The sequence below is a fragment of the Taudactylus pleione genome, unplaced genomic scaffold (assembly GCF_031769625.1).
Source record: "Taudactylus pleione unplaced genomic scaffold, aTauple2 ptg000652l, whole genome shotgun sequence".
In the NCBI taxonomy this organism is placed as follows: Eukaryota; Metazoa; Chordata; class Amphibia; order Anura; family Myobatrachidae; genus Taudactylus; species Taudactylus pleione.
The window spans coordinates 2,486,297-2,511,675 of record NW_028285054.1 but is presented as its reverse complement, the minus strand read 5'-3'; the positions used below and the strand labels follow the sequence as shown (position 1 = coordinate 2,511,675).

The 25,379-nt window shown below is 38.1% G+C and overlaps 20 non-coding genes across 20 annotated transcripts; all 20 read right to left on the bottom strand.

Annotated features, from left to right (window-relative positions):
- Window positions 1–811: 811 nt before the first annotated feature.
- LOC148478551 (signal recognition particle RNA) lies at window positions 812–1,111 on the bottom strand. Its single transcript, XR_015872053.1, has one exon.
- A 932-nt stretch (window positions 1,112–2,043) lies between these two features.
- Window positions 2,044–2,343, bottom strand: LOC148478550 (signal recognition particle RNA). The gene has a single exon (XR_015872196.1).
- A 933-nt stretch (window positions 2,344–3,276) lies between these two features.
- LOC148478549 (signal recognition particle RNA) lies at window positions 3,277–3,576 on the bottom strand. The gene has a single exon (XR_015872284.1).
- A 933-nt stretch (window positions 3,577–4,509) lies between these two features.
- LOC148478548 (signal recognition particle RNA) lies at window positions 4,510–4,809 on the bottom strand. The gene has a single exon (XR_015872138.1).
- A 932-nt stretch (window positions 4,810–5,741) lies between these two features.
- On the bottom strand, window positions 5,742–6,041 carry LOC148478547 (signal recognition particle RNA). Its single transcript, XR_015872165.1, has one exon.
- A 933-nt stretch (window positions 6,042–6,974) lies between these two features.
- On the bottom strand, window positions 6,975–7,264 carry LOC148478546 (signal recognition particle RNA). Its single transcript, XR_015872366.1, has one exon.
- Window positions 7,265–8,197: 933 nt separating this feature from the next.
- LOC148478545 (signal recognition particle RNA) lies at window positions 8,198–8,498 on the bottom strand. Its single transcript, XR_015872286.1, has one exon.
- A 932-nt stretch (window positions 8,499–9,430) lies between these two features.
- LOC148478544 (signal recognition particle RNA) lies at window positions 9,431–9,730 on the bottom strand. The gene has a single exon (XR_015872172.1).
- Window positions 9,731–10,663: 933 nt separating this feature from the next.
- Window positions 10,664–10,963, bottom strand: LOC148478543 (signal recognition particle RNA). Its single transcript, XR_015872126.1, has one exon.
- Window positions 10,964–11,896: 933 nt separating this feature from the next.
- LOC148478542 (signal recognition particle RNA) lies at window positions 11,897–12,186 on the bottom strand. The gene has a single exon (XR_015872370.1).
- A 933-nt stretch (window positions 12,187–13,119) lies between these two features.
- On the bottom strand, window positions 13,120–13,419 carry LOC148478541 (signal recognition particle RNA). Its single transcript, XR_015872247.1, has one exon.
- Window positions 13,420–14,341: 922 nt separating this feature from the next.
- Window positions 14,342–14,641, bottom strand: LOC148478540 (signal recognition particle RNA). The gene has a single exon (XR_015872039.1).
- Window positions 14,642–15,573: 932 nt separating this feature from the next.
- LOC148478539 (signal recognition particle RNA) lies at window positions 15,574–15,873 on the bottom strand. The gene has a single exon (XR_015872302.1).
- A 932-nt stretch (window positions 15,874–16,805) lies between these two features.
- LOC148478538 (signal recognition particle RNA) lies at window positions 16,806–17,105 on the bottom strand. Its single transcript, XR_015872154.1, has one exon.
- Window positions 17,106–18,038: 933 nt separating this feature from the next.
- On the bottom strand, window positions 18,039–18,338 carry LOC148478537 (signal recognition particle RNA). The gene has a single exon (XR_015872106.1).
- Window positions 18,339–19,270: 932 nt separating this feature from the next.
- Window positions 19,271–19,570, bottom strand: LOC148478536 (signal recognition particle RNA). Its single transcript, XR_015872085.1, has one exon.
- A 933-nt stretch (window positions 19,571–20,503) lies between these two features.
- Window positions 20,504–20,803, bottom strand: LOC148478535 (signal recognition particle RNA). The gene has a single exon (XR_015872133.1).
- Window positions 20,804–21,735: 932 nt separating this feature from the next.
- Window positions 21,736–22,035, bottom strand: LOC148478534 (signal recognition particle RNA). Its single transcript, XR_015872118.1, has one exon.
- A 932-nt stretch (window positions 22,036–22,967) lies between these two features.
- LOC148478533 (signal recognition particle RNA) lies at window positions 22,968–23,267 on the bottom strand. Its single transcript, XR_015872158.1, has one exon.
- Window positions 23,268–24,199: 932 nt separating this feature from the next.
- Window positions 24,200–24,499, bottom strand: LOC148478532 (signal recognition particle RNA). Its single transcript, XR_015872072.1, has one exon.
- Window positions 24,500–25,379: the final 880 nt, after the last annotated feature.

The following is a 25,379-nucleotide window of genomic DNA, read 5'->3' as shown; positions in this document are numbered from 1 at the left end:
TGGCCAATGGCTTATTTAGATTTTGTATAGCCTTTTGCATTATGAGCGAATACTCTGCCTAAATATAAATGTGCACTGCTCATGCCACTGTGACCAACAATCGCTCATCCATTAATTTTACTGGTATATATTTTTTTAAAGCTTATTCCACTATCTAACTCTTGCTTTGTGCTATTCCGCTCACCTCTATCCCTCTCCTCACATCATTGCCTCTATCCCCATCCACATATCTCACTCCAACCACATCACATGCAAAACATCCCTAACTAACATGATTTCACTGGTTGGTAAGTCACTGATGCCCACAAGAAAAACAGCACCCATGTCTCCTTAAATACTCTGTGCAGAAGTCATTATTTTGATGATCTGATGGGACATGTGCATGAAGCTGGAGCCATAAAAGTGGTAAATGTGCGAGTATGGGACCAGCCTACAGAATTCTAGTAGAATATTTATATTTCATCATAATGGACATTATATAATAACAGTATTATGTTCATGGGCAAATGATAAAAAAACTTTATTTAAATAGTAACTGTGTAGTTAGCAACAAATGGGTTACTGTATATAGTCAGTGGGAAATGGGTTAATTTAATGTTCATCATTATTTTTGCTTACAAAATGATGCACATCATCTAAGAATGACAGTTCTGAAAAAAAAAATACTCAATAATATAAAACAAGAAAACTTACAGTAATGATACAATGGAGCTGTGTTGTTCATGCTGCTCTATATACAAATTATAATAAATATTTTTTACCACTCTGGTATCAAATTATCATAAAAATTAATGAGTAAAACAACATTATAAAGAAACTGTGTTGTGATTTGTTGTCCAGGCTGCTCTACACTGGCTATTCACAGGTGCAATCCCACTACTGATAAGCACAGGGGGTTTGACCTGCTCTGTTTCCAACCTGGGCCGGTTCACCTCTTTTTAAGCAACCTGGTAGCTCTGAGCTCCCCCAGAGTCACCATATTGATGCTGAACATAGTGTGGACACCCAATCAACATAGCTCAATGGGGACCAGAACACCTGGACTCAAACACTCCTCCAGCCTCAGCCTCCCAAGTAGGTGGGATTACAGACACACACCACAGTGCCCGGCAATGAAAACAGCCTGCTCTCTAACATAGGAATCTCTCTCAGTGTGATGTCATTACAATGAGAAAAACAGCTTATCAATGCCATCTACTGGCCATTACTATAACTACATCCTTTATATTTTAATGGCCATTGGCTTATTTAGATTTTGTATAGCCTTTTGCATTATGAGCGAATACTCTGCCTAAATATAAATGTGCACTGCTCATGCCACTGTGACCAACAATCGCTCATCCATTAATTTTACTGGTATATATTTTTTTAAAGCTTATTCCACTATCTAACTCTTGCTTTGTGCTATTCCGCTCACCTCTATCCCTCTCCTCACATCATTGCCTCTATCCCCATCCACATATCTCACTCCAACCACATCACATGCAAAACATCCCTAACTAACATGATTTCACTGGTTGGTAAGTCACTGATGCCCACAAGAAAAACAGCACCCATGTCTCCTTAAATACTCTGTGCAGAAGTCATTATTTTGATGATCTGATGGGACATGTGCATGAAGCTGGAGCCATAAAAGTGGTAAATGTGCGAGTATGGGACCAGCCTACAGAATTCTAGTAGAATATTTATATTTCATCATACTGGACATTATATAATAACAGTATTATGTTCATAGGCAAATGATAAAAAAACTTTATTTAAATAGTAACTGTGTAGTTAGCAACAAATGGGTTACTGTATATAGTCAGTGGGAAATGGGTAACTTTAATGTTCATCACTATTTTTGCTTACAAAATGATGCACATCATCTAAGAAAGACAGTTCTGAAAAAAAAATACTCAATAAAATAACACAAGAAAACTTACAGTAATGATACAATGGAGCTGTGTTGTTCATGCTGCTCTATATACAAATTATAATAAATATTTGTAACCACTCTGGTATCAAATTATCATAAAAATGAATGAGTAAAACAACATAATAAAGAAACTGTGTTGTGCTTTGTTGTCCAGGCTGTTCTACACTGGCTATTCACAGGTGCAATCCCACTACTGATAAGCACAGGGGGTTTGACCTGCTCTGTTTCCAACCTGGGCCAGGTCACCTCTTTTTAAGCAACCTGGTAGCTCTGAGCTCCCCCAGAGTCACCATATTGATGCTGAACATAGTGTGGACACCCAATCAACATAGCTCAATGGGGACCAGAACACCTGGACTCAAACACTCCTCCAGCCTCAGCCTCCCAAGTAACTGTAATTACAGACACACACCACAGTGCCCGGCAATGAAAACAGCCTGCTCTCTAACATAGGAATCTCTCTCAGTGTGATGTCATTACAATGAGAAAAACAGCTTATCAATGCCATCTACTGGCCATTACTATAACTACATCCTTTATATTTTAATGGCCATTGGCTTATTTAGATTTTGTATAGCCTTTTGCATTATGAGCGAATACTCTGCCTAAATATAAATGTGCACTGCTCATGCCACTGTGACCAACAATCGCTCATCCATTAATTTTACTGGTATATATTTTTTTAAAGCTTATTCCACTATCTAACTCTTGCTTTGTGCTCTTCCGCTCACCTCTATCCCTCTCCTCACATCATTGCCTCTATCCCCATCCACATATCTCACTCCAACCACATCACATGCAAAACATCCCTAACTAACATGATTTCACTGGTTGGTAAGTCACTGATGCCCACAAGAAAAACAGCACCCATGTCTCCTTAAATACTCTGTGCAGAAGTCATTATTTTGATGATCTGATGGGACATGTGCATGAAGTTGGAGCCATAAAAGTGGTAAATGTGCGAGTATGGGACCAGCCTACAGAATTCTAGTAGAATATTTATATTTCATCATACTGGACATTATATAATAACAGTATTATGTTCTTGGGCAAATGATAAAAAAACTTTATTTAAATAGTAACTGTGTAGTTAGCAACAAATGGGTTACTGTATATAGTCAGTGGGAAATGGGTAACTTTAATGTTCATCATTATTTTTGCTTACAAAATGATGCACATCATCTAAGAATGACAGTTCTGAAAAAAAAAATACTCAATAATATAAAACAAGAAAACTTACAGTAATGATACAATGGAGCTGTGTTGTTCATGCTGCTCTATATACAAATTATAATAAATATTTTTTACCACTCTGGTATCAAATTATCATAAAAATTAATGAGTAAAACAACATAATAAAGAAACTGTGTTGTGCTTTGTTGTCCAGGCTGCTCTACACTGGCTATTCACAGGTGCAATCCCACTACTGATAAGCACAGGGGGTTTGACCTGCTCTGTTTCCAACCTGGGCCAAGTCACCTCTTTTTAAGCAACCTGGTAGCTCTGAGCTCCCCCAGAGTCATCATATTGACGCTGAACATAGTGTGGACACCCAATCAACATAGCTCAATGGGGACCAGAACACCTGGACTCAAATACTCCTCCAGCCTCATCCTCCCAAGTAACTGGGATTACAGACACACACCACAGTGCCCGGCAACGAAAACAGCCTGCTCTCTAACATAGGAATCTCTCTCAGTGTGATGTCATTACAATGAGAAAAACAGCTTATCAGTGCCATCTACTGGCCATTACTATAACTACATCCTTTATATTTTAATGGCCAATGGCTTATTTAGATTTTGTATAGCCTTTTGCATTATGAGCGAATACTCTGCCTAAATATAAATGTGCACTGCTCATGCCACTGTGACCAACAATCGCTCATCCATTAATTTTACTGGTATATATTTTTTTAGAGCTTATTCCACTATCTAACTCTTGCTTTGTGCTATTCCGCTCACCTCTATCCCTCTCCTCACATCATTGCCTCTATCCCCATCCACATATCTCACTCCAACCACATCACATGCAAAACATCCCTAACTAACATGATTTCACTGGTTGGTAAGTCACTGATGCCCACAAGAAAAACAGCACCCATGTCTCCTTAAATACTCTGTGCAGAAGTCATTATTTTGATGATCTGATGGGACATGTGCATGAAGCTGGAGCCATAAAAGTGGTAAATGTGCGAGTATGGGACCAGCCTACAGAATTCTAGTAGAATATTTATATTTCATCATACTGGACATTATATAATAACAGTATTATGTTCATGGGCAAATGATAAAAAAACTTTATTTAAATAGTAACTGTGTAGTTAGCAACAAATGGGTTACTGTATATAGTCAGTGGGAAATGGGTAACTTTAATGTTCATCATTATTTTTGCTTACAAAGTGATGCACATCATCTAAGAATGACAGTTCTGAAAAAAAAAATACTCAATAATATAAAACAAGAAAACTTACAGTAATGATACAATGGAGCTGTGTTGTTCATGCTGCTCTATATACAAATTATAATAAATATTTTTTACCACTCTGGTATCAAATTATCATAAAAATTAATGAGTAAAACAACATAATAAAGAAACTGTGTTGTGCTTTGTTGTCCAGGCTGCTCTACACTGGCTATTCACAGGTGCAATCCCACTACTGATAAGCACAGGGGGTTTGACCTGCTCTGTTTCCAACCTGGGCCGGTTCACCTCTTTTTTAGCAATCTGGTAGCTCTGAGCTCCCCCAGAGTCACCATATTGACGTTGAACTTAGTGTGGACACCCAATCAACATAGCTCAATGGGGACCAGAACACCTGGACTCAAACACTCCTCCAGCCTCAGCCTCCCAAGTAACTGGGATTACAGACACACACCACAGTGCCCGGCAATGAAAACAGCCTGCTCTCTAACATAGGAATCTCTCTCAGTGTAATGTCATTACAATGAGAAAAACAGCTTATCAATGCCATCTACTGGCCATTACTATAACTACATCCTTTATATTTTAATGGCCAATGGCTTATTTAGATTTTGTATAGCCTTTTGCATTATGAGCGAATACTCTGCCTAAATATAAATGTGCACAGCTCATGCCACTGTGCCCCACAATCGCTCATCCATTAGTTTTACTGGTATATATCTTTTAAAGCTTATTCCACTATCTAACTCTTGCTTTGTGCTATTCCACTCACCTCTATCCCTCTCCTCACATCATTGCCTCTATCCCCATCCACATATCTCACTCCAACCACATCACATGCAAAACATCCCTAACTAACATGATTTCACTGGTTGGTAAGTCACTGATGCCCACAAGAAAAACAGCACCCATGTCTCCTTAAATACTCTCTGCAGAAGTCATTATTTTGATGATCTGATGGGACATGTGCATGATGCTGGAGCCATAAAAGTGGTAAATGTGCGAGTATGGGACCAGCCTACAGAATTCTAGTAGAATATTTATATTTCATCATACTGGACATTATATAATAACAGTATTATGTTCATGGGCAAATGATAAAAAAACTTTATTTAAATAGTAACTGTGTAGTTAGCAACAAAAGGGTTACTGTATATAGTCAGTGGGAAATGGGTAACTTTAATGTTCATCACTATTTTTGCTTACAAAATGATGCACATCATCTAAGAATGACAGTTTTGAAAAAAAAAGTACTCAATAAAATAACACAAGAAAACTTACAGTAATGATACAATGGAGCTGTGTTGTTCATACTGCTCTATATACAAATTATAATAAATATTTTTAACCACTCTGGTATCAAATTATCATAAAAATTAATGAGTAAAACAACATAATAAAGAAACTGTGTTGTGCTTTGTTGTCCAGGCTGCTCTACACTGGCTATTCACAGGTGCAATCCCACTACTGATAAGCACAGGGGGTTTGACCTGCTCTGTTTCCAACCTGGGCCGGGTCACCTCTTTTTAAGCAACCTGGTAGCTCTGAGCTCCCCCAGAGTCACCATATTGACGCTGAACATAGTGTGGACACCCAATCAACACAGCTCAATGGGGACCAGAACACCTGGACTCAAACACTCCTCCAGCCTCAGCCTCCCAAGTAACTGGGATTACAGACACACACCACAGTGCCCGGCAACGAAAACAGCCTGCTCTCTAACATAGGAATCTCTCTCAGTGTGATGTCATTACAATGAGAAAAACAGCTTATCAATGCTATCTACTGGCCATTACTATAACTACATCCTTTATATTTTAATGGCCAATGGCTTATTTAGATTTTGTATAGCCTTTTGCATTATGAGCGAATACTCTGCCTAAATATAAATGTGCACTGCTCATGCCACTGTGACCAACAATCGCTCATCCATTAATTTTACTGGTATATATTTTTTTAAAGCTTATTCCACTATCTAACTCTTGCTTTGTGCTATTCCGCTCACCTCTATCCCTCTCCTCACATCATTGCCTCTATCCCCATCCACATATCTCACTCCAACCACATCACATGCAAAACATCCCTAACTAACATGATTTCACTGGTTGGTAAGTCACTGATGCCCACAAGAAAAACAGCACCCATGTCTCCTTAAATACTCTGTGCAGAAGTCATTATTTTGATGATCTGATGGGACATGTGCATGAAGCTGGAGCCATAAAAGTGGTAAATGTGCGAGTATGGGACCAGCCTACAGAATTCTAGTAGAATATTTATATTTCATCATACTGGACATTATATAATAACAGTATTATGTTCATGGGCAAATGATAAAAAAACTTTATTTAAATAGTAACTGTGTAGTTAGCAACAAATGGGTTACTGTATATAGTCAGTGGGAAATGGGTAACTTTAATGTTCATCATTATTTTTGCTTACAAAATGATGCACATCATCTAAGAATGACAGTTCTGAAAAAAAAAATACTCAATAATATAAAACAAGAAAACTTACAGTAATGATACAATGGAGCTGTGTTGTTCATGCTGCTCTATATACAAATTATAATAAATATTTTTTACCACTCTAGTATCAAATTATCATAAAAATTAATGAGTAAAACAACATAATAAAGAAACTGTGTTGTGCAGGCTGCTCTACACTGGCTATTCACAGGTGCAATCCCACTACTGATAAGCACAGGGGGTTTGACCTGCTCTGTTTCCAACCTGGGCCGGGTCACCTCTTTTTAAGCAACCTGGTAGCTCTGAGCTCCCCCAGAGTCACCATATTAACGCTGAACATAGTGTGGACCCCCAATCAACATAGCTCAATGGGGACCAGAACACCTGGACTCAAACACTCCTCCAGCCTCAGCCTCCCAAGTAACTGGGATTACAGACACACACCACAGTGCCGGGCAACGTAAACAGCCTGCTCTCTAACATAGGAATCTCTCTCAGTGTGATGTCATTACAATGAGAAAAACAGCTTATCAATGCCATTTACTGGCCATTACTATAACTACATCCTTTATATTTTAATGGCCAATGGCTTATTTAGATTTTGTATAGCCTTTTGCATTATGAGCGAATACTCTGCCTAAATATAAATGTGCACTGCTCATGCCACTGTGACCAACAATCGCTCATCCATTAATTTTACTGGTATATATTTTTTTAAAGCTTATTCCACTATCTAACTCTTGCTTTGTGCTATTCCGCTCACCTCTATCCCTCTCCTCACATCATTGCCTCTATCCCCATCCACATATCTCACTCCAACCACATCACATGCAAAACATCCCTAACTAACATGATTTCACTGGTTGGTAAGTCACTGATGCCCACAAGAAAAACAGCACCCATGTCTCCTTAAATACTCTGTGCATAAGTCATTATTTTGATGATCTGATGGGACATGTGCATGAAGCTGGAGCCATAAAAGTGGTAAATGTGCGAGTATGGGACCAGCCTACAGAATTCTAGTAGAATATTTATATTTCATCATACTGGACATTATATAATAACAGTATTATGTTCTTGGGCAAATGATAAAAAAACTTTATTTAAATAGTAACTGTGTAGTTAGCAACAAATGGGTTACTGTATATAGTCAGTGGGAAATGGGTAACTTTAATGTTCATCATTATTTTTGCTTACAAAATGATGCACATCATCTAAGAATGACAGTTCTGAAAAAAAAAATACTCAATAATATAAAACAAGAAAACTTACAGTAATGATACAATGGAGCTGTGTTGTTCATGCTGCTCTATATACAAATTATAATAAATATTTTTTACCACTCTGGTATCAAATTATCATAAAAATTAATGAGTAAAACAACATAATAAAGAAACTGTGTTGTGCTTTGTTGTCCAGGCTGCTCTACAATGGCTATTCACAGGTGCAATCCCACTACTGATAAGCACAGGGGGGTTTGACCTGCTCTGTTTCCAACCTGGGCCGGTTCACCTCTTTTTAAGCAACCTGGTAGCTCTGAGCTCCCCCAGAGTCACCATATTGACGTGGAACTTAGTGTGGACACCCAATCAACATAGCTCAATGGGGACCAGAACACCTGGACTCAAACACTCTTCCAGCCTCAGCCTCCCAAGTAACTGGGATTACAGACACACACCACAGTGCCCGGCAATGAAAATAGCCTGCTCTCTAACATAGGAATCTCTCTCAGTGTGATGTCATTACAATGAGAAAAACAGCTTATCAATGCCATCTACTGGCCATTACTATAACTACATCCTTTATATTTTAATGGCCAATGGCTTATTTAGATTTTGTATAGCCTTTTGCATTATGAGCGAATACTCTGCCTAAATATAAATGTGCACAGCTCATGCCACTGTGCCCCATAATCGCTCATCCATTAGTTTTACTGGTATATATTTTTTAAAGCTTATTCCACTATCTAACTCTTGCTTTGTGCTATTCCACTCACCTCTATCTCTCTCCTCACATCATTGCCTCTATCCCCATCCACATATCTCACTCCAACCACATCACATGCAAAACATCCCTAACTAACATGATTTCACTGGTTGGTAAGTCACTGATGCCCACAAGAAAAACAGCACCCATGTCTCCTTAAATACTCTGTGCAGAAGTCATTATTTTGATGATCTGATGGGACATGTGCATGATGCTGGAGCCATAAAAGTGGTAAATGTGCGAGTATGGGACCAGCCTACAGAATTCTAGTAGAATATTTATATTTCATCATACTGGACATTATATAATTACAGTATTATGTTCATGGGCAAATGATAAAAAAACTTTATTTAAATAGTAACTGTGTAGTTAGCAACAAATGGGTTACTGTATATAGTCAGTGGGAAATGGGTAACTTTAATGTTCATCACTATTTTTGCTTACAAAATGATGCACATCATCTAAGAATGACAGTTCTGAAAAAAAAAATACTCAATAAAATAACACAAGAAAACTTACAGTAATGATACAATGGAGCTGTGTTGTTCATACTGCTCTATATACAAATTATAATAAATATTTTTAACCACTCTGGTATCAAATTATCATAAAAATTAATGAGTAAAACAACATAATAAAGAAACTGTGTTGTGCTTTGTTGTCCAGGCTGCTCTACACTGGCTATTCACAGGTGCAATCCCACTACTGATAAGCACAGGGGGTTTGACCTGCTCTGTTTCCAACCTGGGCCAGGTCACCTCTTTTTAAGCAACCTGGTAGCTCTGAGCTCCCCCAGAGTCACCATATTGACGCTGAACATAGTGTGGACACCCAATCAACACAGCTCAATGGGGACCAGAACACCTGGACTCAAACACTCCTCCAGCCTCAGCCTCCCAAGTAACTGGGATTACAGACACACACCACAGTGCCCGGCAACAAAAACAGCCTGCTCTCTAACATAGGAATCTCTCTCAGTGTGATGTCATTACAATGAGAAAAACAGCTTCTCAATGCTATCTACTGGCCATTACTATAACTACATCCTTTATATTTTAATGGCCAATGGCTTATTTAGATTTTGTATAGCCTTTTGCATTATGAGCGAATACTCTGCCTAAATATAAATGTGCACTGCTCATGCCACTGTGACAAACAATCGCTCATCCATTAATTTTACTGGTATATATTTTTTTAAAGCTTATTCCACTATCTAACTCTTGCTTTGTGCTATTCCGCTCACCTCTATCCCTCTCCTCACATCATTGCCTCTATCCCCATCCACATATCTCACTCCAACCACATCACATGCAAAACATCCCTAACTAACATGATTTCACTGGTTGGTAAGTCACTGATGCCCACAAGAAAAACAGCACCCATGTCTCCTTAAATACTCTGTGCAGAAGTCATTATTTTGATGATCTGATGGGACATGTGCATGAAGCTGGAGCCATAAAAGTGGTAAATGTGCGAGTATGGGACCAGCCTACAGAATTCTAGTAGAATATTTATATTTCATCATACTGGACATTATATAATAACAGTATTATGTTCATGGGCAAATGATAAAAAAACTTTATTTAAATAGTAACTGTGTAGTTAGCAACAAATGGGTTACTGTATATAGTCAGTGGGAAATGGGTAACTTTAATGTTCATCATTATTTTTGCTTACAAAATGATGCACATCATCTAAGAATGACAGTTCTGAAAAAAAAAATACTCAATAATATAAAACAAGAAAACTTACAGTAATGATACAATGGAGCTGTGTTGTTCATGCTGCTCTATATACAAATTATAATAAATATTTTTTACCACTCTGGTATCAAATTATCATAAAAATTAATGAGTAAAACAACATAATAAAGAAACTGTGTTGTGCTTTGTTGTCCAGGCTGCTCTACACTGGCTATTCACAGGTGCAATCCCACTACTGATAAGCACAGGGGGTTTGACCTGCTCTGTTTCCAACCTGGGCCGGGTCACCTCTTTTTAAGCAACCTGGTAGCTCTGAGCTCCCCCAGAGTCACCATATTGATGCTGAACTTAGTGTGGACACCCAATCAACATAGCTCAATGGGGACCAGATCTCCTGGACTCAAACACTCCTCCAGCCTCAGCCTCCCAAATAACTGGGATTACAGACACACACCACAGTGCCCAGCAATGAAAACAGCCTGCTCTCTAACATAGGAATCTCTCTCAGTGTGATGTCATTACAATGAGAAAAACAGCTTATCAATGCCATCTACTGGCCATTACTATAACTACATCCTTTATATTTTAATGGCCAATGGCTTATTTAGATTTTGTATAGCCTTTTGCATTATGAGCGAATACTCTGCCTAAATATAAATGTGCACTGCTCATGCCACTGTGCCCCACAATCGCTCATCCATTAGTTTTACTGGTATATATTTTTTAAAGCTTATTCCACTATCTAACTCTTGCTTTGTGCTATTCCGCTCACCTCTATCCCTCTCCTCACATCATTGCCTCTATCCCCATCCACATATCTCACTCCAACCACATCACATGCAAAACATCCCTAACTAACATGATTTCACTGGTTGGTAAGTCACTGATGCCCACAAAAAAAAACAGCACCCATGTCTCCTTAAATACTCTGTGCAGAAGTCATTATTTTGATGATCTGAAGGGACATGTGCATGAAGCTGGAGCCATAAAAGTGGTAAATGTGCGAGTATGGGACCAGCCTACAGAATTCTAGTAGAATATTTATATTTCATCATAATGGACATTATATAATAACAGTATTATGTTCATGGGCAAATGATAAAAAAACTTTATTTAAATAGTAACTGTGTAGTTAGCAACAAATGGGTTACTGTATATTGTCAGTGGGAAATGGGTAACTTTAATGTTCATCATTATTTTTGCTTACAAAATGATGCATATCATCTAAGAATGACAGTTCTGAAAAAAAAAATACTCAATAATATAAAACAAGAAAACTTACAGTAATGATACAATGGAGCTGTGTTGTTCATGCTGCTCTATATACAAATTATAATAAATATTTTTTACCACTCTAGTATCAAATTATCATAAAAATTAATGAGTAAAACAACATAATAAAGAAACTGTGTTGTGCAGGCTGCTCTACACTGGCTATTCACATGTGCAATCCCACTACTGATAAGCACAGGGGGTTTGACCTGCTCTGTTTCCAACCTGGGCCGGGTCACCTCTTTTTAAGCAACCTGGTAGCTCTGAGCTCCCCCAGAGTCACCATATTAACGCTGAACATAGTGTGGACCCCCAATCAACATAGCTCAATGGGGACCAGAACACCTGGACTCAAACACTCCTCCAGCCTCAGCCTCCCAAGTAACTGGGATTACAGACACACACCACAGTGCCGGGCAACGTAAACAGCCTGCTCTCTAACATAGGAATCTCTCTCAGTGTGATGTCATTACAATGAGAAAAACAGCTTATCAATGCCATTTACTGGCCATTACTATAACTACATCCTTTATATTTTAATGGCCAATGGCTTATTTAGATTTTGTATAGCCTTTTGCATTATGAGCGAATACTCTGCCTAAATATAAATGTGCACTGCTCATGCCACTGTGACCAACAATCGCTCATCCATTAATTTTACTGGTATATATTTTTTTAAAGCTTATTCCACTATCTAACTCTTGCTTTGTGCTATTCCGCTCACCTCTATCCCTCTCCTCACATCATTGCCTCTATCCCCATCCACATATCTCACTCCAACCACATCACATGCAAAACATCCCTAACTAACATGATTTCACTGGTTGGTAAGTCACTGATGCCCACAAGAAAAACAGCACCCATGTCTCCTTAAATACTCTGTGCATAAGTCATTATTTTGATGATCTGATGGGACATGTGCATGAAGCTGGAGCCATAAAAGTGGTAAATGTGCGAGTATGGGACCAGCCTACAGAATTCTAGTAGAATATTTATATTTCATCATACTGGACATTATATAATAACAGTATTATGTTCATGGGCAAATGATAAAAAAACTTTATTTAAATAGTAACTGTGTAGTTAGCAACAAATGGGTTACTGTATATAGTCAGTGGGAAATGGGTAACTTTAATGTTCATCATTATTTTTGCTTACAAAATGATGCACATCATCTAAGAATGACAGTTCTGAAAAAAAAAATACTCAATAATATAAAACAAGAAAACTTACAGTAATGATACAATGGAGCTGTGTTGTTCATGCTGCTCTATATACAAATTATAATAAATATTTTTTACCACTCTGGTATCAAATTATCATAAAAATTAATGAGTAAAACAACATAATAAAGAAACTGTGTTGTGCTTTGTTGTCCAGGCTGCTCTACAATGGCTATTCACAGGTGCAATCCCACTACTGATAAGCACAGGGGGTTTGACCTGCTCTGTTTCCAACCTGGGCCGGTTCACCTCTTTTTAAGCAACCTGGTAGCTCTGAGCTCCCCCAGAGTCACCATATTGACGTGGAACTTAGTGTGGACACCCAATCAACATAGCTCAATGGGGACCAGAACACCTGGACTCAAACACTCTTCCAGCCTCAGCCTCCCAAGTAACTGGGATTACAGACACACACCACAGTGCCCGGCAATGAAAATAGCCTGCTCTCTAACTCTCTCAGTGTGATGTCATTACAATGAGAAAAACAGCTTATCAATGCATCTACTGGCCATTACTATAACTACATCCTTTATATTTTAATGGCCAATGGCTTATTTAGATTTTGTATAGCCTTTTGCATTATGAGCGAATACTCTGCCTAAATATAAATGTGCACAGCTCATGCCACTGTGCCCCATAATCGCTCATCCATTAGTTTTACTGGTATATATTTTTTAAAGCTTATTCCACTATCTAACTCTTGCTTTGTGCTATTCCACTCACCTCTATCTCTCTCCTCACATCATTGCCTCTATCCCCATCCACATATCTCACTCCAACCACATCACATGCAAAACATCCCTAACTAACATGATTTCACTGGTTGGTAAGTCACTGATGCCCACAAGAAAAACAGCACCCATGTCTCCTTAAATACTCTGTGCAGAAGTCATTATTTTGATGATCTGATGGGACATGTGCATGATGCTGGAGCCATAAAAGTGGTAAATGTGCGAGTATGGGACCAGCCTACAGAATTCTAGTAGAATATTTATATTTCATCATACTGGACATTATATAATAACAGTATTATGTTCATGGGCAAATGATAAAAAAACTTTATTTAAATAGTAACTGTGTAGTTAGCAACAAATGGGTTACTGTATATAGTCAGTGGGAAATGGGTAACTTTAATGTTCATCACTATTTTTGCTTACAAAATGATGCACATCATCTAAGAATGACAGTTCTGAAAAAAAAAATACTCAATAAAATAACACAAGAAAACTTACAGTAATGATACAATGGAGCTGTGTTGTTCATACTGCTCTATATACAAATTATAATAAATATTTTTAACCACTCTGGTATCAAATTATCATAAAAATTAATGAGTAAAACAACATAATAAAGAAACTGTGTTGTGCTTTGTTGTCCAGGCTGCTCTACACTGGCTATTCACAGGTGCAATCCCACTACTGATAAGCACAGGGGGTTTGACCTGCTCTGTTTCCAACCTGGGCCGGGTCACCTCTTTTTAAGCAACCTGGTAGCTCTGAGCTCCCCCAGAGTCACCATATTGATGCTGAACTTAGTGTGGACACCCAATCAACATAGCTCAATGGGGACCAGAACTCCTGGACTCAAACACTCCTCCAGCCTCAGCCTCCCAAGTAACTGGGATTACAGACACACACCACAGTGCCCAGCAATGAAAACAGCCTGCTCTCTAACATAGGAATCTCTCTCAGTGTGATGTCATTACAATGAGAAAAACAGCTTATCAATGCCATCTACTGGCCTTTACTATAACTACATCTTTTATATTTTAATGGCCAATGGCTTATTTAGATTTTGTATAGCCTTTTGCATTATGAGCGAATACTCTGCCTAAATATAAATGTGCACTGCTCATGCCACTGTGCCCCACAATCGCTCATCCATTAGTTTTACTGGTATATATTTTTTAAAGCTTATTCCACTATCTAACTCTTGCTTTGTGCTCTTCCGCTCACCTCTATCCCTCTCCTCACATCATTGCCTCTATCCCCATCCACATATCTCACTCCAACCACATCACATGCAAAACATCCCTAACTAACATGATTTCACTGGTTGGTAAGTCACTGAAGCCCACAAGAAAAACAGCACCCATGTCTCCTTAAATACTCTGTGCAGAAGTCATTATTTTGATGATCTGATGGGACATGTGCATGAAGCTGGAGCCATAAAAGTGGTAAATGTGCGAGTATGGGACCAGCCTACAGAATTCTAGTAGAATATTTATATTTCATCATACTGGACATTATATAATAACAGTATTATTTTCATGGGCAAATGATAAAAAAACTTTATTTAAATAGTAACTGTGTAGTTAGCAACAAATGGGTTACTGTATATAGTCAGTGGGAAATGGGTAACTTTAATGTTCATCATTATTTTTGCTTACAAAATGATGCACATCATCTAAGAATGACAGTTCTGAAAAAAAAAATACTCAATAATATAAAACAAGAAAACTTACAGTAATGATACAATGGAGCTGTGTTGTTCATGCTGCTCTATATACAAATTAAAATAAATATTTTTTACCACTCTGGTATCAAATTATCATAAAAATTAATGAGTAAAACAACATAATAAAGAAACTGTGTTGTGCTTTGCTGTCCAGGCTGCTCTACACTGGCTATTCACAGGTGCAATCCCACTACTGATAAGCACAGGGGGTTTGACCTGCTCTGTTTCCAACCTGGGCCGGTTCACCTCTTTTTAAGCAACCTGGTAGCTCTGAGCTCCCCCAGAGTCACCATATTGACGTGGAACTTTGTGTGGACACCCAATCAACATAGCTCAATGGGGAGCAGAACACCTGGACCCAAACACTCCTCCAGCCTCAGCCTCCCAAGTAACTGGGATTACAGACACACACCACAGTGCCAGGCAATGAAAACAGCCTGCTCTCTAACATAGGAATCTCTCTCAGTGTGATGTCATTACAATGAGAAAAACAGCTTATCAATGCCATCTACTGGCCATTACTATAACTACATCCTTTATATTTTAATGGCCAATGGCTTATTTAGATTTTGTATAGCCTTTTGCATTATGAGCGAATACTCTGCCTAAATATAAATGTGCACAGCTCATGCCACTGTGCCCCACAATCGCTCATCCATTAGTTTTACTGGTATATATTTTTTAAAGCTTATTCCACTATCTAACTCTTGCTTTGAGCTATTCCACTCACCTTTATCCCTCTCCTCACATCATTGCCTCTATCCCCATCCACATATCTCACTCCAACCACATCACATGCAAAACATCCCTAACTAACATGATTTCACTGGTTGGTAAGTCACTGATGCCCACAAGAAAAACAGCACCCATATCTCCTTAAATATTCTGTGCAGAAGTCATTATTTTGAAGATCTGATGGGACATGTGCATGATGCTGGAGCCATAAAAGTGGTAAATGTGCGAGTATGGGACCAGCCTACAGAATTCTAGTAGAATATTTATATTTCATCATACTGGACATTATATAATAACAGTATTATGTTCATGGGCAAATGATAAAAAAACTTTATTTAAATAGTAACTGTGTAGTTAGCAACAAATGGGTTACTGTATATAGTCAGTGGGAAATGGGTAACTTTAATGTTCATCACTATTTTTGCTTACAAAATGATGCACATCATCTAAGAATGACAGTTCTGAAAAAAAAAATACTCAATAAAATAACACAAGAAAACTTACAGTAATGATACAATGGAGCTGTGTTGTTCATACTGCTCTATATACAAATTATAATAAATATTTTTAACCACTCTGGTATCAAATTATCATAAAAATTAATGAGTAATACAACATAATAAAGAAACTGTGTTGTGCTTTGTTGTCCAGGCTGCTCTACACTGGCTATTCACAGGTGCAATCCCACTACTGATAAGCACAGGGGGTTTGACCTGCTCTGTTTCCAACCTGGGCCAGGTCACCTCTTTTTAAGCAACCTGGTAGCTCTGAGCTCCCCCAGAGTCACCATATTGATGCAGAACATAGTGTGGACACCCAATCAACATAGCTCAATGGGGACCAGAACACCTAGACTCAAACACTCCTCCAGCCTCAGCCTCCCAAGTAACTGGGATTACAGACACACACCACAGTGCCCGGCAACAAAAACAGCCTGCTCTCTAACATAGGAATCTCTCTCAGTGTGATGTCATTACAATGAGAAAAACAGCTTATCAATGCCATCTACTGGCCATTACTATAACTACATCCTTTATATTTTATTGGCCAATGGCTTATTTAGATTTTGTATAGCCTTTTGCATTATGAGCGAATACTCTGCCTAAATATAAATGTGCACTGCTCATGCCACTGTGACCAACAATCGCTCATCCATTAATTTTACTGGTATATATTTTTTTAAAGCTTATTCCACTATCTAACTCTTGCTTTGTGCTATTCCGCTCACCTCTATCCCTCTCCTCACATCATTGCCTCTATCCCCATCCACATATCTCACTCCAACCACATCACATGCAAAACATCCCTAACTAACATGATTTCACTGGTTGGTAAGTCACTGATGCCCACAAGAAAAACAGCACCCATGTCTCCTTAAATACTCTGTGCAGAAGTCATTATTTTGATGATCTGATGGGACAAGTGCATGAAGCTGGAGCCATAAAAGTGGTAAATGTGCGAGTATGGGACCAGCCTACAGAATTCTAGTAGAATATTTATATTTCATCATAATGGACATTATATAATAACAGTATTATGTTCATGGGCAAATGATAAAAAAACTTTATTTAAATAGTAACTGTGTAGTTAGCAACAAATGGGTTACTGTATATAGTCAGTGGGAAATGGGTAACTTTAATGTTCATCATTATTTTTGCTTACAAAATGATGCACATCATCTAAGAATGACAGTTCTGAAAAAAAAAATACTCAATAATATAAAACAAGAAAACTTACAGTAATGATACAATGGAGCTGTGTTGTTCATGCTGCTCTATATACAAATTATAATAAATATTTTTTACCACTCTGGTATCAAATTATCATAAAAATTAATGAGTAAAACAACATAATAAAGAAACTGTGTTGTGCTTTGTTGTCCAGGCTGCTCTACACTGGCTATTCACAGGTGCAATCCCACTACTGATAAGCACAGGGGGTTTGACCTGCTCTGTTTCCAACCTGGGCCAGGTCACCTCTTTTTAAGCAACCTGGTAGCTCTGAGCTCCCCCAGAGTCACCATATTGACGCTGAACATAGTGTGGACACCCAATCAACATAGCTCAATGGGGACCAGAACACCTGGACTCAAACACTCCTCCAGCCTCAGCCTCCCAAGTAACTGGGATTACAGACACACACCACAGTGCCCGGCAACAAAAATAGCCTGCTCTCTAACATAGGAATCTCTCTCAGTGTGATGTCATTACAATGAGAAAAACAGCTTATCAATGCCATCTACTGGCCATTACTATAACTACATCCTTTATATTTTAATGGCCAATGGCTTATTTAGATTTTGTATAGCCTTTTGCATTATGAGCGAATACTCTGCCTAAATATAAATGTGCACTGCTCATGCCACTGTGACCAACAATCGCTCATCCATTAATTTTACTGGTATATATTTTTTTAAAGCTTATTCCACTATCTAACTCTTGCTTTGTGCTATTCCGCTCACCTCTATCCCTCTCCTCACATCATTGCCTCTATCCCCATCCACATATCTCACTCCAACCACATCACATGCAAAACATCCCTAACTAACATGATTTCACTGGTTGGTAAGTCACTGATGCCCACAAGAAAAACAGCACCCATGTCTCCTTAAATACTCTGTGCAGAAGTCATTATTTTGATGATCTGATGGGACATGTGCATGAAGCTGGAGCCATAAAAGTGGTAAATGTGCGAGTATGGGACCAGCCTACAGGATTCTAGTAGAATATTTATATTTCATCATAATGGACATTATATAATAACAGTATTATGTTCATGGGCAAATGATAAAAAAACTTTATTTAAATAGTAACTGTGTAGTTAGCAACAAATGGGTTACTGTATATAGTCAGTGGGAAATGGGTAACTTTAATGTTCATCATTATTTTTGCTTACAAAATGATGCACATCATCTAAGAATGACAGTTCTGAAAAAAAAATACTCAATAATATAAAACAAGAAAACTTACAGTAATGATACAATGGAGCTGTGTTGTTCATGCTGCTCTATATACAAATTATAATAAATATTTTTTACCACTCTGGTATCAAATTATCATAAAAATTAATGAGTAAAACAACATAATAAAGAAACTGTATTGTGCTTTGTTGTCCAGGCTGCTCTACACTGGCTATTCACAGGTGCAATCCCACTACTGATAAGCACAGGGGGTTTGACCTGCTCTGTTTCCAACCTGGGCCAGGTCACCTCTTTTTAAGCAACCTGGTAGCTCTGAGCTCCCCCAGAGTCACCATATTGACGCTGAACATAGTGTGGACACCCAATCAACATAGCTCAATGGGGACCAGAACACCTGGACTCAAACACTCCTCCAGCCTCAGCCTCCCAAGTAACTGGGATTACAGACACACACCACAGTGCCCGGCAACAAAAACAGCCTGCTCTCTAACATAGGAATCTCTCTCAGTGTGATGTAATTACAATGAGAAAAACAGCTTATCAATGCTATCTACTGGCCATTACTATAACTACATCCTTTATATTTTAATGGCCAATGGCTTATTTAGATTTTGTATAGCCTTTTGCATTATGAGTGAATACTCTGCCTAAATATAAATGTGCACTGCTCATGCCACTGTGACCAACAATCGCTCATCCATTAATTTTACTGGTATATATTTTTTTAAAGCTTATTCCACTATCTAACTCTTGCTTTGTGCTATTCCGCTCACCTCTATCCCTCTCCTCACATCATTGCCTCTATCCCCATCCACATATCTCACTCCAACCACATCACATGCAAAACATCCCTAACTAACATGATTTCACTGGTTGGTAAGTCACTGATGCCCACAAGAAAAACAGCACCCATGTCTCCTTAAATACTCTGTGCAGAAGTAATTATTTTGATGATCTGATGGGACATGTGCATGAAGCTGGAGCCATAAAAGTGGTAAATGTGCGAGTATGGGACCAGCCTACAGAATTCTAGTAGAATATTTATATTTAATCTTACTGGACATTATATAATAACAGTATTATGTTCATGGGCAAATGATAAAAAAACTTTATTTAAATAGTAACTGTGTAGTTAGCAACAAATGGGTTACCGTATATAGTCAGTGGGAAATGGGTAACTTTAATGTTCATCATTATTTTTGCTTACAAAATGATGCACATCATCTAAGAATGACAGTTCTGAAAAAAAAAATACTCAATAATATAAAACAAGAAAACTTACAGTAATGATACAATGGAGCTGTGTTGTTCATGCTGCTCTATATACAAATTATAATAAATATTTTTTACCACTCTGGTATCAAATTATCATAAAAATTAATGAGTAAAACAACATAATAAAGAAACTGTGTTGTGCTTTGTTGTCCAGGCTGCTCTACACTGGCTATTCACAGGTGCAATCCCACTACTGATAAGCACAGGGGGTTTGACCTGCTCTGTTTCCAACCTGGGCCGGTTCACCTCTTTTTAAGCAACCTGGTAGCTCTGAGCTCCCCCAGAGTCACCATATTGACGTTGAACTTAGTGTGGACACCCAATCAACATAGCTCAATGGGAACCAGAACACCTGGACTCAAACACTCCTCCAGCCTCAGCCTCCCAAGTAACTGGGATTACAGACACACACCACAGTGCCCGGCAATGAAAACAGCCTGCTCTCTAACATAGGAATCTCTCTCAGTGTGATGTCATTACAATGAGAAAAACAGCTTATCAAAGCCATCTACTGGCCATTACTATAACTACATCCTTTATATTTTAATGGCCAATGGCTTATTTAGATTTTGTATAGCCTTTTGCATTATGAGCGAATACTCTGCCTAAATATAAATGTGCACAGCTCATGCCACTGTGCCCCACAATCGCTCATCCATTAGTTTTACTGGTATATATTTTTTAAAGCTTATTCCACTATCTAACTCTTGCTTTGTGCTATTCCACTCACCTCTATCCCTCTCCTCACATCATTGCCTCTATCCCCATCCACATATCTCACTCCAACCACATCACATGCAAAACATCCCTAACTAACATGATTTCACTAGTTGGTAAGTCACTGATGCCCACAAGAAAAACAGCACCCATGTCTCCTTAAATACTCTGTGCAGAAGTCATTATTTTGATGATCTGATGGGACATGTGCATGATGCTGGAGCCATAAAAGTGGTAAATGTGCGAGTATGGGACCAGCCTACAGAATTCTAGTAGAATATTTATATTTCATCATACTGGACATTATATAATAACAGTATTATGTTCATGGGCAAATGATAAAAAAACTTTATTTAAATAGTAACTGTGTAGTTAGCAACAAATGGGTTACTGTATATAGTCAGTGGGAAATGGGTAACTTTAATGTTCATCACTATTTTTGCTTACAAAATGATGCACATCATCTAAGAATGACAGTTCTGAAAAAAAAAATACTCAATAATATAAAACAAGAAAACTTACAGTAATGATACAATGGAGCTGTGTTGTTCATGCTGCTCTATATACAAATTATAATAAATATTTTTTACCACTCTGGTATCAAATTATCATAAAAATTAATGAGTAAAACAACATAATAAAGAAACTGTGTTGTGCTTTGTTGTCCAGGCTGCTCTACACTGGCTATTCACAGGTGCAATCCCACTACTGATAAGCACAGGGGGTTTGACCTGCTCTGTTTCCAACCTGGGCCGGTTCACCTCTTTTTAAGCAACCTGGTAGCTCTGAGCTCCCCCAGAGTCACCATATTGACGTTGAACTTAGTGTGGACACCCAATCAACATAGCTCAATGGGGACCAGAACACCTGGACTCAAACACTCCTCCAGCCTCAGCCTCCCAAGTAACTGGGATTACAGACACACACCACAGTGCCCGGCAATGAAAACAGCCTGCTCTCTAACATAGGAATCTCTCTCAGTGTGATGTCATTACAATGAGAAAAACAGCTTATCAAAGCCATCTACTGGCCATTACTATAACTACATCCTTTATATTTTAATGGCCAATGGCTTATTTAGATTTTGTATAGCCTTTTGCATTATGAGCGAATACTCTGCCTAAATATAAATGTGCACAGCTCATGCCACTGTGCCCCACAATCGCTCATCCATTAGTTTTACTGGTATATATTTTTTAAAGCTTATTCCACTATCTAACTCTTGCTTTGTGCTATTCCACTCACCTCTATCCCTCTCCTCACATCATTGCCTCTATCCCCATCCACATATCTCACTCCAACCACATCACATGCAAAACATCCCTAACTAACATGATTTCACTAGTTGGTAAGTCACTGATGCCCACAAGAAAAACAGCACCCATGTCTCCTTAAATACTCTGTGCAGAAGTCATTATTTTGATGATCTGATGGGACATGTGCATGATGCTGGAGCCATAAAAGTGGTAAATGTGCGAGTATGGGACCAGCCTACAGAATTCTAGTAGAATATTTATATTTCATCATACTGGACATTATATAATAACAGTATTATGTTCATGGGCAAATGATAAAAAAACTTTATTTAAATAGTAACTGTGTAGTTAGCAACAAATGGGTTACTGTATATAGTCAGTGGGAAATGGGTAACTTTAATGTTCATCACTATTTTTGCTTACAAAATGATGCACATCATCTAAGAATGACAGTTCTGAAAAAAAAAATACTCAATAAAATAACACAAGAAAACTTACAGTAATGATACAATGGAGCTGTGTTGTTCATACTGCTCTATATACAAATTATAATAAATATTTTTTACCACTCTGGTATCAAATTATCATAAAAATTAATGAGTAAAACAACATAATAAAGAAACTGTGTTGTGCTTTGTTGTCCAGGCTGCTCTACACTGGCTATTCACAGGTGCAATCCCACTACTGATAAGCACAGGGGGTTTGACCTGCTCTGTTTCCAACCTGGGCCGGGTCACCTCTTTTTAAGCAACCTGGTAGCTCTGAGCTCCCCCAGAGTCACCATATTGATGCTGAACTTAGTGTGGACACCCAATCAACATAGCTCAATAGGGACCAGAACTTCTGGACTCAAACACTCCTCCAGCCTCAGCCTCCCAAGTAACTGGGATTACAGACACACACCACAGTGCCCGGCAATGAAAACAGCCTGCTCTCTAACATAGGAATCTCTCTCAGTGTGATGTCATTACAATGAGAAAAACAGCTTATCAATGCCATCTACTGGCCATTACTATAACTACATCCTTTATATTTGAATGGCCAATGGCTTATTTAGATTTTGTATAGCCTTTTGCATTATGAGCGAATACTCTGCCTAAATATAAATGTGCACAGCTCATGCCACTGTGCCCCACAATCGCTCATCCATTAGTTTTACTGGTATATATTTTTTAAAGCTTATTCCACTATCTAACTCTTGCTTTGTGCTATTCCACTCACCTCTATCCCTCTCCTCACATCATTGCCTCTATCCCCATCCACATATCTCACTCCAACCACATCACATGCAAAACATCCCTAACTAACATGATTTCACTGGTTGGTAAGTCACTGATGCCCACAAGAAAAACAGCACCCATGTCTCCTTAAATACTCTGTGCAGAAGTCATTATTTTGATGATCTGATGGGACATGTGCATGAAGCTGGAGCCATAAAAGTGGTAAATGTGCGAGTATGGGACCAGCCTACAGAATTCTAGTAGAATATTTATATTTCATCATACTGGACATTATATAATAACAGTATTATGTTCATGGGCAAATGATAAAAAAACTTTATTTAAATAGTAACTGTGTAGTTAGCAACAAATGGGTTACTGTATATAGTCAGTGGGAAATGGGTAACTTTAATGTTCATCATTATTTTTGCTTACAAAATGATGCACATCATCTAAGAATGACAGTTCTGAAAAAAAAAATACTCAATAATATAAAACAAGAAAACTTACAGTAATGATACAATGGAGCTGTGTTGTTCATGCTGCTCTATATACAAATTATAATAAATATTTTTTACCACTCTGGTATCAAATTATCATAAAAATTAATGAGTAAAACAACATAATAAAGAAACTGTGTTGTGCTTTGTTGTCCAGGCTGCTCTACACTGGCTATTCACAGGTGCAATCCCACTACTGATAAGCACAGGGGGTTTGACCTGCTCTGTTTCCAACCTGGGCCGGTTCACCTCTTTTTAAGCAACCTGGTAGCTCTGAGCTCCCCCAGAGTCACCATATTGATGTTGAACTTAGTGTGGACACCCAATCAACATAGCTCAATGGGGACCAGAACACCTGGACTCAAACACTCCTCCAGCCTCAGCCTCCCAAGTAACTGGGATTACAGACACACACCACAGTGCCCGGCAATGAAAACAGCCTGCTCTCTAACATAGGAATCTCTCTCAGTGTGATGTCATTACAATGAGAAAAACAGCTTATCAATGCCATCTACTGGCCATTACTATAACTACATCCTTTATATTTTAATGGCCAATGGCTTATTTAGATTTTGTATAGCCTTTTGCATTATGAGCGAATACTCTGCCTAAATATAAATGTGCACAGCTCATGCCACTGTGCCCCACAATCGCTCATCCATTAGTTTTACTGGTATATATTTTTTAAAGCTTATTCCACTATCTAACTCTTGCTTTGTGCTATTCCACTCACCTCTATCCCTCTCCTCACATCATTGCCTCTATCCCCATCCACATATCTCACTCCAACCACATCACATGCAAAACATCCCTAACTAACATGATTTCACTGGTTGGTAAGTCACTGATGCCCACAAGAAAAACAGCACCCATGTCTCCTTAAATACTCTGTGCAGAAGTCATTATTTTGATGATCTGATGGGACAAGTGCATGAAGCTGGAGCCATAAAAGTGGTAAATGTGCGAGTATGGGACCAGCCTACAGAATTCTAGTAGAATATTTATATTTCATCATAATGGACATTATATAATAACAGTATTATGTTCATGGGCAAATGATAAAAAAACTTTATTTAAATAGTAACTGTGTAGTTAGCAACAAATGGGTTACTGTATATAGTCAGTGGGAAATGGGTAACTTTAATGTTCATCATTATTTTTGCTTACAAAATGATGCACATCATCTAAGAATGACAGTTCTGAAAAAAAAAATACTCAATAATATAAAACAAGAAAACTTACAGTAATGATACAATGGAGCTGTGTTGTTCATGCTGCTCTATATACAAATTATAATAAATATTTTTT